Here is a 13,661-nt window from a genome sequence, read left to right on the forward strand (position 1 = left end):
TGAAATGCTGATTTAGTGGCCTCTGTAGGCCTGGAGTAATTGAGCTCCTTTAGGACCTGCGGAACATTATTGAAAATGGTACGCCGTCTTTAAAATCCTCTGGTAGGAAGTGACAGGTAGGGTTATATGTGCAAGAGAGGGAAAAATACACCAGCATAGGGAATGTTCAGGAGGAATGTTCAGGCACATATCTATTTATTTATTCCACAGTGACAATAAGTTATTTCACACAGACGTTGTTGTAAATTAAACTGTATTTTATCCAGGTCGGAGATCTTGTGTGAGCAGGAACTGAATTTGAAATGGCTTTATACCTCACCAGCCAGTTATGCTGTTTAACTGTTTATTCTGTTTATTCAACCCGTGTTGGGAACTGAATAACATAATAATAATAATTCAGTGATTTGTAAATGCTGCTGTTTCTGTATTGTAGTTTTTAGTTATATGTATTAAAGTGTACAATATTGTTTAAAGGTTTGGGGTCTGTCATTTTTATTTATTTATACTTTTATTCAGGACAGATGCATTACATTTATCTACTCATCAAAGCATACACATTGATAATAATAATAAGAAATGCTTCTTGAGGACTAAATCAGTATATTAGAATGATTTCTACAGGAGCATGTGACTGAAAATTCAGCTTTGCCATTACAGGAATACATTGCTTTTAAATGATTTTATTGCATTTAAATTATTAAAACAACTGTAGTAATATTTCACAATATAACTGTTTTTTACTGAATTACTGAATAAATGCAGATTTTGACCCCAAACTTTTAAATATGTTGGATGTTGCCATGGATTTAAAAACCCTAATTGGTTATGTGCGAAAAATATGGCAAAATTAAAAGCGCTTAAATGATAAATTAATTACCTGTATGACTTTCTTCTGTTTATATTTAGAGAAATGTCTTGTTGTTGTTGGGGTTTTTTTGCCAATACAATGGAAATCAAAACTGTTTGATTACAACTGATCTTCAAAATCTTCTTTTGCCCCACAGAAGAAAGTCAGGTTTGAGGTGACATGAGCTGTACACCTGGTGTTAATATGCGTCTTGGTCGATCTGATCAGAAGAAGATGAGGGAGACACATTCCTGTTTACACCTGATGTTTTAATCTGTCTCTTTTGTCCACTTTCGACCAATTATATAGTGATTTCTTTGAGGGGAGGGTCTATGGGCGGATAAATGGATGAGCTTTTTCAAATCTTTCAATCAAATGGATGAAATAAGCTCACACAATTTACATATGAATATGAAAGGAACAAAAGAGATGTTTATTGACTTCCGTAAGAAGAGCTCTACACCTGTGTTGCCTTCTATCATAAAGGGACAGCAGGTAGAAGTAGTTAAACAATACAAATATTTAGGGACTATAATTGACGATAAACTACAATTTGAGGAAAATACCGATATAATTAGAGGAAAAGCTCTTCAGCGTATGCATTTTTTAAGGAAACTTCGACTTTTTAACATGGATGTTTCTTTTATGAAAATGTTTTATACATGCTTTATTGAAGCCGTTTTAAGTTTTTCCATCGTCTGCTGGTATGGTAACCTTAATGTAAAGAACAGGAGGAAGCTGACAAGCATTGTGAGAATGTGCAGCAAGACAGTGGGGACCGATTTAAGGACTATCTCACAGATGTATGAGTGCAGGACAACTAGGAAGGGCCAGGTAGTGCTTTCTGATGTTACTCATCCATTGTGTGCTGAATTTCAACTCCTTCCTTCAGGGCGGAGATTCAGACTCCCCTTGTGTAAAACAAATAGATATAGAAATTATTTCATACCGGCGGCAATTAAGTTTTTAAACGATTTAATCTAGGGTGATTTATGTGTTGTATTATTATTGTTATTATGTGTATGTGTATACTACTGCTACTACTGCTGTCTACACAAATAATTGCCTTTAAGGACAATAAAGTTTAACTAAACTAAAAAGGAGACGACTGAAAAACATATGGAAAGGAGCACCTTTTGTTTCTGCTCTGATAGCCGCAAAACAACGCCGAACGCTGTGAGTGTGTGTTAGAAATCAGGAATTGTGAGAGAATATTATGCTTGGTAAACCAAATTTGGGTCTTCAGTCCTACAAAGTTCTGGCTATTGCGCTTTTTGTAATTTAAAGTAATGTTTACGCCTCAGGTCAGTAGGCGGAGATAAGACGGTCTTTTGTGGCTGTTCCAACACATTCGACCACATGAGCATACACTAGGCTTTTTTCGACTACCTCTGGAAGGACCCGAAAGTGGACAAGCTCAATACGTTTCAGACCCTGTTTACACCTGTATTTAGCGTTGTCCACTTGTTATCCGATCGACCAAAACGCATCTTAAAGGAACACTCCACTTTTTGGGGGAAATAGGCTCATTTTCCAACTCCCCTAGAGTTAAACAGTTGAGTTTTACCGTTTCTATTCAGCCGATCTCCGGGTCTGGCGGTAGCACTTTTCACTTTAGCTTAGCATAGATCATTGAATCTGATTAGAACGTTAGCATCTCTCAAAAAAAAAAATGACCAAAGAGTTTCAATATTTTCCTATTTAAAACTTGACTCTGTACTTACATTGTGTACTAAGACCGGAAGAAAATGAAAAGTTGTGATTTTATAGGCCAATATGACTAGGAACTATACTCTCATTCCTGCGCAATAATCAAGGAACTGTGCTGCCATACCAGCAGGCGCAATGATATTACGCAGCGCCTGAAAATAGTCCCCAGTTTGGTAACTTCCAATGTGACCGGCACTAAGTTTGTAATATCATTGAGCCTGCTGGTACGGAAGCACAGCTTCTTGATTATTATGCAGGAATGAGAGTATAGTTCCTAGTCATATTGGCCTAGCCCTAGAAAATCGCAACTTTTATTTTCTGTCGGTCTTATACGATGTAACTACAAAAGAGTCAAGTTTTAAATAAGAAAAATATCGAAACTCTTTGGTCATTTTTTTTAGAGAGATGCTAATGGTCTAATCAGATTCAATGATCTATGCTAAGCTATGCTAAAAGTGCTACCGCCAGACCCGGAGATCGGCTGAATGGATTCGAAAACGATAAAACTCAACTGTTTAATTCAAGGGGAGTTGGAAAATGAGCCTATTTCCCCCCAAAAAAGTGGAGTGTTCCTTTAATACAAGGTGTACTAAATGTAAACTAAACAGGGCTTAAATTATGAACGAATAGTTGGGTGAACTATCTCCAATTAAGCTACTTTTTCTTAGTAGTTTGCTTCTACTATATAGAGTACATTGACAGTAGTTTAGCTACTTTATATAATGTGTCTTACCTTGGCATGCTACAGTTTCTAAATAGCTTCCCCAACAACATAAATGTTTCTTGGAGAAACTTAATTAATTTATGCATTCACATACTTCTCCGTGGACAGAAAAAAAAAAACCATGGGTTTCTTTCTCCTTCCAAAGCCTTGTCTTCTCCCATGACTTGTGGCATGTTGGAGCAGGATTTTCTTGCTGAAATAAAGAAGAAAAATCTTTGAATATAAAAAAAAAAAAAACAGTCTGTCATCCCATGTGCCTCTATAATTTTTAAACAACAATAATAAACAAATGTCTTGTATAAGGTATGTTGTAGTACATCACTCAGGCAGTAATTGGACCCACTATATATCACTTACATGCCTTTCCATAAGTTAACAACATGGCCTGTATTTCTGTGGGTGTCAGTGTGTGTTTATATGCAGAGTCTTTACGGGTGACTTATGCGTTGCTTGTGCAAGCAGAACTCAAGTTGCAGAAAACATTTTGTCCTTCTCTTCGTTGATGGAGAGCAGGGAGGAAGTTTGGCCCTGCAGCTCCATTCATTCTGCTCCAGTAGTGCTGGGCTTCATGTACTGCATGGTCAGATCAAGCAGAAGGGACTTCTTTTGAGTTCGGTTTGATCGCGGACCACCTCCAGGCAGATCAACACATAAACAACAACAACCAGTGAGATAGACTCTCATAGGCCCCACTGGCCGGACAGCACTTCGATTACAGCATCACTGTTTCTCTTTCATGCTGTTTAGGTAACTCTCCTAGTCTCATGTCCTGCAAGGTCTACTGTATATAAATACTTGAAGTGTAAAAGAAAAGTGAGGTTTTTCAAAGTGAACAGCTGCCAAACGTGGCCTGATTTTGCTCATCTTTCCTGAAAAAGCTCTGAAGCCTCTCAGATTTATTGACTTTGCTCTCTGTCCCTGTTTGTACATGTTGTTCTTATGGAGTTGGAGTCTTTCCATCAGTCTGGTGTAGTGTTTATTCGTGCGCTGCAGGCCACTGGTGGAACACAATAACACGACACGCATCCTAGCGTGGGAGCAGCCCTATCTGTTCAGCTAGACAACTGACTAATACCTTCGTCTCATTATGTACTTGTTGTGTAAGCCAAAGGACGTGGTGCGAGCTCGTCTAAATGCTTGGTCACGCGCTTCCATCCGCAAACCCGGACATTCAACTGACCCGACAGCGAATATCAACACTCATAGTAGTGCGCTGATGTTGATAAATATAAAGCAGTGTAGTTGTTTCCTAGGGTAAGGAAGGATCTGACTGTCCTTCTCAAACAAAGGGCATGTTGGTACATGTACAACCTTGTGGAAAAGAACGACACAATAGCATACTTTTTAATTTTTTTTTAAAGAGTACTTATTACAGAAATAATATACTTTAAAATAATATACTTTAGTGTGAAATTTTGGACACTTAAAGGTTAGTTGTTCCTAACCTATATGAGTTTCTTTCTTCTGCTGAACACAAAAGACGATTTTTTGAAGAATGCTGCAACCAGACAGTTGACGGCATTGACTTCCATAGTAGGAAAAAAAAAATACAATGGAAGTCAATGGCTACCGTCAGCTGCCTACCAACATTCTTTCCTTGTGTTCAACAGAAAAAAAATAAACTCATACAGGTTTAGAACAACTTGAGGGTGAGTAAATTATGACTTAACTTAAAATTTTGGGTGACCTATCCCTTTAATTGCATGTTTTGCAATTATATGAAAATGTATTATGTTTAAATTTATATTAAATTAAATTAGCGGGACTTTAAGTAGGACTTACAGTAAGTACATTTGTACATGTAATTTCATGATTACTTCAATTGCCTATTCTATTGGGAAAATGTAACTTTTTTATGAGGTGGTGATTTTTTATGAATTTGTATGCTGTAATATGTACAAAAACATATATTTTTAAGCAAAATAAGCATGAAGGTCAAGCTTAAAACATGACAAAAGATTATTAAAACATAAGTTAAAGTGTAATTTAAAGTAAAACTTTAAATTTGTATAGTAGTATAATTCTTAAGTATGTTAAGAAACAGTCATGAAAGTGCACTCTTTAAGTACACTTAAGTGACCTTTTATTTTATCTTTATTTCAATATTACATGATCTGCAAGTATGTTTTTACACTACAAGTACACATTCAATGTAATTAAGCATACTTCTGTTTCACAAGGGCATCCACACTTCTGTTGAACTGCTTTTGGCATAGCAAGCATGGACAGATGCCTCATGGCCTGACAAACTGACATTGTGCTAAAGGAACAGCTGCATCGTGGCACCCTTGGGATTTGACACTAACCTTGAAAGATATCCCTTACTTTACCAGAGTCTCCTCATGTACGGTAGCTTGTTGGTGATCGCCCAAAAACTGCATCTGCACAGTAGCGCACATCAAAACACCACAGCGGTAGCAAAGCAGCAGAACAGCCTGTGGGTTTGGCAAGGCCTGTCTGACCAACTCACTTCAGCACTCCTTTTATCCCGCCGTTTACTGTAAACACACAAACACAAACAGAGCGGAGCTCGGCTTCAGTGGGAATGGGTAATGATGCTGGTGTGTGTGTGTGTGGACTGCTGTCAAGGGTGAGCGGCAGATTGCACAGCACAGCCAATGGATCCTCACAGGAAACACTGCTCACATCTCAGGCCCAAATGCCTCGTACTGGATCATAAAATGTGCGAAGGAACGCCAAGCGACCTCTGCAGAGAGCTATTCTGGAAAAAAACGGAATCGTGTTTATGCAGGCATGCTGTGTTGAGCTGTATCAACTTATCTATTTATATAAACAACATTTCTGGGAGTCAACTGTGAAGGAGTTTATAGTCAGCTGTAACAAAACTAGTTTTTTTTTTGTGCTGTATCTGCTCTTGATATGTCAGGGAAAACTTGCAGTCAGCAGGTCATTATAAACCAAAACAAACCCCTAAATGGCAATTCGGGTTCAGATATGAAGCTGAGGTTATCATTTGTTATCAATTGTAATTGCTGTCAAATGTAGCTTGGTTTAGAACAATCAATAGTAGACTCAAAAAGGCACAATGAGTAATGCAAGCATGGCTGGGAGCATCAGACCAACTACAACAATGAGAAATTGAGGACATTATTGAATTATTTTATTCAAAATGTCTGAAAAATCATAAATACAATCCCTATTAAATATATTTAATTGCTTATTACTTTTGAACAATAGGTGGCGCTGTTACCAAATTGATGTGGTGTGGTCAGTGTGAGGTGACAATGACGCATCCAAAGTTTGGAGTCAATATGCCAAAGCATGCAAAGTCACAGCCTCAGAATCAGCTTGGCACCATGCCATCAATTTCGTTGATGTGTTATTCAAAAATATTTTGGTCAATCAAAAAAACTTTTAATAATTTTGTGCTGCCATGGTCTGAAGATGACCTGAGCTGATTTTGGTTGAAATCGGACCAACCGATTGGTTTTAGGAGGAGTTCAAAAAAGTAGGTATTCGAAGAAATTCAATATGGCAGACTGCAAGTCCAACCGAATATGGCATAATTGGTACCATTATTCTCATGATTCAAGGAATCTATCAAGACCCGTTTCATTTAAATAGGCAAATGTAATCAAAAGCTATTTGCATTTTTTTTAATTTCACTATAATTTTTGACAACAATGTGGCGCTGTCTTAAAACGTTATGAGTACCTTCGGGTGTACACATACCAAAAACACATACCAATTTTTGTAACAATGCACTAATAGGTTCGCAAAATACAGCATTTTATGTCAAAATTTCGAAATGGAAGATGCTCAAAATGGCTAACATGGGATAATTTGCTTTCATTTGACTCAATATGCTGCACTGAATCAAAATATTTTTATGATTTTTGGGCAAACCATTCAGAAGTTATAAGCAAAAATAGCCATTTTTCATATCCCCTGACCAGTGGTTCTGTGCTAAAATGTTACAAGTAGCCTCAGTTCATGCTGGTGATATAATGTACCAATACTCTTCTCAATACGCTAAAGAATAGCAGAGATAAAGCCCTTATGGTTCAAAAGTTATTAGCATAAACGAGTGCAAATTTGGACTGTTAATGGTGCTAGAGTCAGAGACTCCAAATTTGCTGTGGTTAATGATGAGAATGTCATCTGTGTGCCAAATTTCATATTTTCCCCACAAGCGGTTCTATTGGCTCAAGATCGAAGAAGAAGATTAATAAGAACACTAACAGATAGTACAATAGGTGCCTATGCACCTTCTGTGCTTGGCCCCTAATAAAAACTATAATAGTACATAAATAATACTAAAACAACACAGATAAAGGATAACATACATTTAGTGGATCACTATAAAAATAAACGCTTAAAGAGGTCCTTTAATGCCCTTTTCACAAGAGGCAAAATAGTGTATGTGACATTTTAGCTCAAAATACCCCCACAGTTATTTTTATAGCATTTTCAAATTGTCACTTTTTGAGGGTGAGTAAAAACACGCCATTTTTGTGTGTCCCTTTAAATGCAAATGAGATGCTGCTCCCGGCACAGAGGGCGGAGCTTCAAGAGCTCGCTCCGATTACCTCACGCACTGAACATTTCAAAAACGTTTAGCCTTTTATGTTCAAACCGGACTAAAGAGTCGGACAAAGATGGAGAGAGTCAAGAAGAAGTGACATGTAGAATGCAACAGGACATTTCTGAATGGTTTGTTCTGAATTTATGTAGCCGATGTGGAGTTACAGTAACTATATACTAGTAATTGATTAGCATATTCTGTAAATTGTAGGGTCAGTGGTGTCACTAACCTGTGAAGAAGCTCATTGTAGTCCCTACCAGTCGTTTGTTGTAGTCCTTAAATAAATAAAATATCTCCCTTTTCGTAACTTTGCAGATGTTGTTTATGCTCAAACAGCAACATTACACACGAACTAAAATTAAAAAAGTGAAATCATAATCAACCACCCCTTTAATGCGAAAAAGAGGGCTTATTACAGGGCTACTTAAAGTAAATTATTTGTATATATGAGAAAAAAAGAGACCACAAAATGCTACAATTGCTATGAAACCAGCACAGCTATGTAGTGTAGGGGTCATAATGCAAAAATATTTTACCAATCAGAATCAAGTATTCAAGAGAAGCGTGTAATTAGCATGCTTAATGACTACAGTAAACATCTGAACTAGATTTCCGACAGTGTTACAAGCCATGGTTTTTAATAAAAACAGTCTGTGTGCATGTGTAATTCAATTTTGATTCAGATATTGTGGCGAGTTAGCTTCAGGTGGTTATAAAAGGGAAAGCTCAGGGGAAATAACAAGCCCAGTGACCGCAACAAAACACTGAGGCACAATACACCCCATGCCAGCTTTAAAAATGGACATGAGCTCGGCTGAATATTACACAGCCATAATGAAGGCATGAAAAGTGCCCTGAAGTGCATTCCACACATTTGCTTACTGTCAGTGTGTAATGAAGACAATAACAAAGCTAGTCAGTGCAATACTCCTGCTTATTTATGCATTCAAAAAACACTGAACTGATGGGAACAGCACGACCAGGCAAAAAACATGCATTGATATAAACATCGCGCTGTGCTTTTAGATATAAATATTCAAATAAGTTGCATGCTGAAATTGTCAGCCTCGAACAATTTAGCAAATGTGTGTTTTTGCGCTACATTGCATTTGAAAATGTTTGTCCCTTGTTTTGATGGCAGCGTGTGATTACATGTGATCTTTACGGTGGTGATTCAACAGAGTGTGTCCTCCGTGATTTCGCAGGTCGCTTGTCACTGACCCACATATGGATCAGGGCAGTCTGCTGTCAGTTAGAAAACATTATCAGTGACACATTACTGGCAACTCCAGGCTATGTAGTTAATGCCACAAAAAAATGAAAGTGTATATTTAGAGGAATATACAGAAATGGACTGGATTCTGACTGATTTAAGAAGTTTATATTAAGCTCAAACAGAACAGTGAGTGAACCGAGTTAATTGATGGTGTATACAGACTCAAAGAACTCAATAACCTCTAAAAGTGTTCTTTTTGGTTTCGAAAATAATCCACAGCATAAGGAATCCTTCTGGAAAACTACGGGTAAAGCTATTTACTGCTTGTTCGTCTGTAAATTCTCAGTTATAATCTAAGGACCTCAAGTGCATTCAGATGTGTGCTGTTTGCTGCGGCGGGGCTTGTGGGTGGATGGATGGGTTGTGGGCTCAGTCATTTAATGTCTTTTAAGAATGATTGAAGGCAGTTCGGAACAAAGGAGGCTTCGGAAAACAACCAAGCATCAAAGCTGATGCTCAAATGCACTGTATTAACTAAGCAAAAAGGGATATAATAACTCATGTACAGGGATGAGCTGGCAAATGAAAGTAGATTGAGGAAACATATGGAGATGAGTAGGGTCTGGCACGAGCTGAGATGTGTGACCCACTTTCTGGTATGAAAAGCAACAGATTGAATGCCTGTAATCCTGATATGACATAATACACTTGCATTAAATGCTATGTTGCGAGTACTTAAGATTCCATGATGCAAGCACTTAAGGGTCATTTAAGGAAACTGCTGATGTAGCTAATACAATCTAAATGTCATTTTGATGTTGGGGAAAAAAACAAGCGGACAACTGGATGCTTGGCACAGTCCATGACACTGTAACTGATGCGGTGCCACTGAATCCTGTGTGAAAGTTGGCACAGAGAGAAACGGCATTGAATTCGTCCTAAAATCTATTATTTATATTCGCTAACCTAGAGAGGGAAACTCAAACTCATCCACCACAAATGACTGGTGTTGATTGCAGTGACAAAGATGCTATAACCACAAACTTTACTGCAAGTGTCAAGCGGGGATACGGACTTCGCCACCAGCACAGGGGCACTGAAGCAAATGTGGGTAATTTGAAGTAAATAGTTAAATGCACTCATTGGGGATTAATAAAGTCCATTTGAGTTATGACTTGTAGGGTAGCCTGTCAAAACATTGCAGTTGCAAAACTACCACTGTTTTTTTTTTTTTTTTTTTTTGCACTGATGGAGTTTGTTTAATTGAGCTTTCAATGCCTTACAAATGTTACAGGCCAATCCAATAAACCATACTGTATGACAAACAGTGGCTCTTTCTAATGTAGTGTAAGTCTACTGTATGTTAGTTTTAAAAGGAATGTAAAACAAATTATCTAGAAAATATGGCAAAACTGAAATGTTAAAGGGTGACAAGGTATCAAAAATGATATGCAAGGTGTTTATTTCTCCTTTTCTTAATCCTAAAATAATTTATAGCATTTCATGGCATATAGAAAACCATGCAAGCAATTGACCCTTCACAGGGAGCTTGATTGACAGGTGATCTGACCAATCATACTTCACCATCCGCCATTTTGTCCAACAAAGCAGTCAGGAGAGTTAGTAGATTAACATGGGGGGATTTGAACTTGAAAAACGGAAAACATGAAAAACATTCCTTCTTATGTTCATTCATGTTTATTTGATGCTATAAATTAACTAGAAGGAAGAGATGATCGGTTCACGAGCAGCTTTAACTGATGCTCTACAGTGATCTGTCAGACACATTAAAGAGCCACAAAACGGTATTTATTGTTTTACATTTCTTTAACAAAATTACCAAATTTGAAAGGTGAAACTTTGTTAAATCAAAAGTAACCTGGTATGTCCTGTCCTGTCTGTCAGCGTGTTGGCAGTGTCCTCTCTGCTCTGCAATGTATTTTTCACTGTTTGAGAACATGGTATTGCGTGAGAGCGGCGTAGCTTGTCGGACATAGCAACAGTAACTAAAGGGGGCGGACAGCGAACAGTCTTTGCGAACAGTCAATAGCTATCATTAATGAATAAAACTGCCCTGTTGATACAGATGTTACTTTATAATTCCTAAAGTCCCTGTGGTGAAAATCGAGCTTTTAATGTGGTGTTTTTAATATGCTTTGAGACAAACCATGTCCAAATTCATTTATCAACACCATTGCTGAGTATTATCTCTTTTCTCTGCAAAAACTGCAGTGAACCAAAGATGGTGTCAAAAGCGCGGTTTGAAATCGCTGGTGTTTCTGACGTCACAAACTACCTTGTAACCAATCACATCAACAAGTCATCGTCAACAAGTGGATCTCTGAGCTGATGTGAGTGAGTGGAGGCGGGGCTAATTAGCATATTCATAGAACCGCGTATATATAATTAGGCAAGAGTGTAGAGTTACATTCAAGCTATTTTAAAGCATGAAGACACTTTTTTCAAGAAAAAAATAAAACATTTGAATATGTAATTTTGGTGATCATAGATGAGCTTTAAAGGATACAATTATTGACAACCGGGGGACTTTAAGGTAATTTGTTTAATAAAAAAGAATAGCCTCTCCTACCATGTTTGCCAGCGGCAGAACTAGCACCATTAGGACAGTAAGAATTAGCATAGAGCTTTGGTTACCAAACTATCTACTCAAAAACAGCTAATCCATGTATTTTGGACTGAAGTAAACAATAAATACTGTTTATAATATAATATAATAATACAATATAATATAATATAATATAATATGATATAATATAATATAAAATGAATAATTGTAATATTACATATATTACATTAAGTGTTCCGCCATCTAAAACATAGTTCAAGTTATTCTACACCTGCATGGTTGACATTACTTAATGCCCCCCATGCAGAACAGATGGTCCATCTTGTTCTGGCGCCATGCTGCGTACCCACTGTATTTGACACTGAAAGCGCATTTATACAAGGTTACATATCTCACCGTACTGAATGGTAATATGACACCTGTAACTTTTACCTGAGAGAATCTTAACAGAGAATTACCTCTCCGAGTTCTCATCAAGGACTGCTGCGTGTGAGAGCGCTTACTGTGGCTTGCCGCGGAGGTGGATGTGAATAAAACTGTAAAGTTGTACTTTTCCAAGCAATGACTAATAAGTGATTTGCTAGCAGGAGGAATCCGAGTGGAGATGTTCTAGATATCAGTCTTCTGTTTTCCCCTGTGACCAGCATTGTGTTCCTGCTGAGTGTGGAATGATTTGTGCCAAGAAAAATATTTAGACGTTGGGCATGTATTGTAATACTTGTTGCCAGAAGCAAATAAAGGCACACATTATACACCTCCACTTACTTTAACTCACTAACACTGTTAAAAGATGTTCCTACATTGATTTTACTTTTAAAAGGCTCCACATTCCCTCTATACTGTGATTAAACTACTACTGAGGCGTATCTGAGTGATGTTATTAGCTGTCCTTCAGTTCAAGAGAAACGTGCACCTCCAGCATACCCCACTAACTGTACATTCGTAATATTCCCTTGAAGTCTGCGCATGGGAGGAGGGGAATGTGCTCTTGTTCACGATATTGCGTTTTAATGTCCCTCGGATTTACCAAAAGCAAATAAATGCGATGCACAAAAACCGCCCGCCCACCCACATACACTCAAACTAAGGGGTTCGCATATTTGCCTGTCGAAGACGAATAAGTGAATGTCTTACCTGGACCCAAAAGTGCAAACGGGGGAGTGGAGGGGGACAACGACTCTATGTTTCGCTCTGCAGCAATGGTGGAGATAGACGCAGACACGCTGAATATGAACACCAGCTAATAGAACGAAATAAAGCGGTGTCGAAAAAGAGCGAGAGAGGGAGAGAGAGAGAGAGAGAGAGAACTCCATCTCCCCCCTCCCCGCACAGCCTCCTTCGTTTATCTCCATCCCTATGGCACAAAGATAGAAGCACAGCCACAGACAAGCTAATCTTAGCTAAGGAAAGCATCAGCGAGAACTGAACCAAAACAGAAGGGAAACAAACTACAGGCTACTTGCAGTCGTCTAAACCTACCGTAGTGCGAGTGTATGTACTAGTCAGTACGTGTGGGTCGCTTTCTCTCCCTCTCTCGCTCTGTCTTCCTCTCCGTCTGCCTCGCTCTGGCTGCGTCCAGACATGACTGGGGCTGATTTAGGTCAACACGTCTGTCTGGCTGAGCTCGGCTCAGCTGCTGCGTTACCGTTTCTTTTCGGCTCTGCTCTGCTTTCTGGACAAGGACTAAGTCTAAGATCGAAAGCCACTTTAACCTTGGAGCGGATCGGCCACTTTGGCCAGTCGCCGCGAATGGGAATGCAGGCGGGCCCGGCTGACTGGACGTCTCAGGCTGGGACGGGTTTACGACGGGACGGCCAGGTGATGCACTGAAATCCAAGTCTTTATCGTCGACTTTTCAGCCTGGGAACACCGTCAAACAATGGCATCAGCAGCTCCAAAAAAAAAAAAATATTCTTGATCCAGGCTCGCTTCTCCAAATTTTCCGTCTGCATATGAGACGGAAGCGTAATTCCAAGTTGTTTGACTCTTCTTTCTTGGCTCTACTCTCTTCGATTGCTCTGCCCCGATGAA

The sequence above is a fragment of the Phoxinus phoxinus genome (genome assembly GCF_949152265.1).
Source record: "Phoxinus phoxinus genome assembly, chromosome: 19".
NCBI lineage: Eukaryota > Metazoa > Chordata > Actinopteri > Cypriniformes > Leuciscidae > Phoxinus > Phoxinus phoxinus.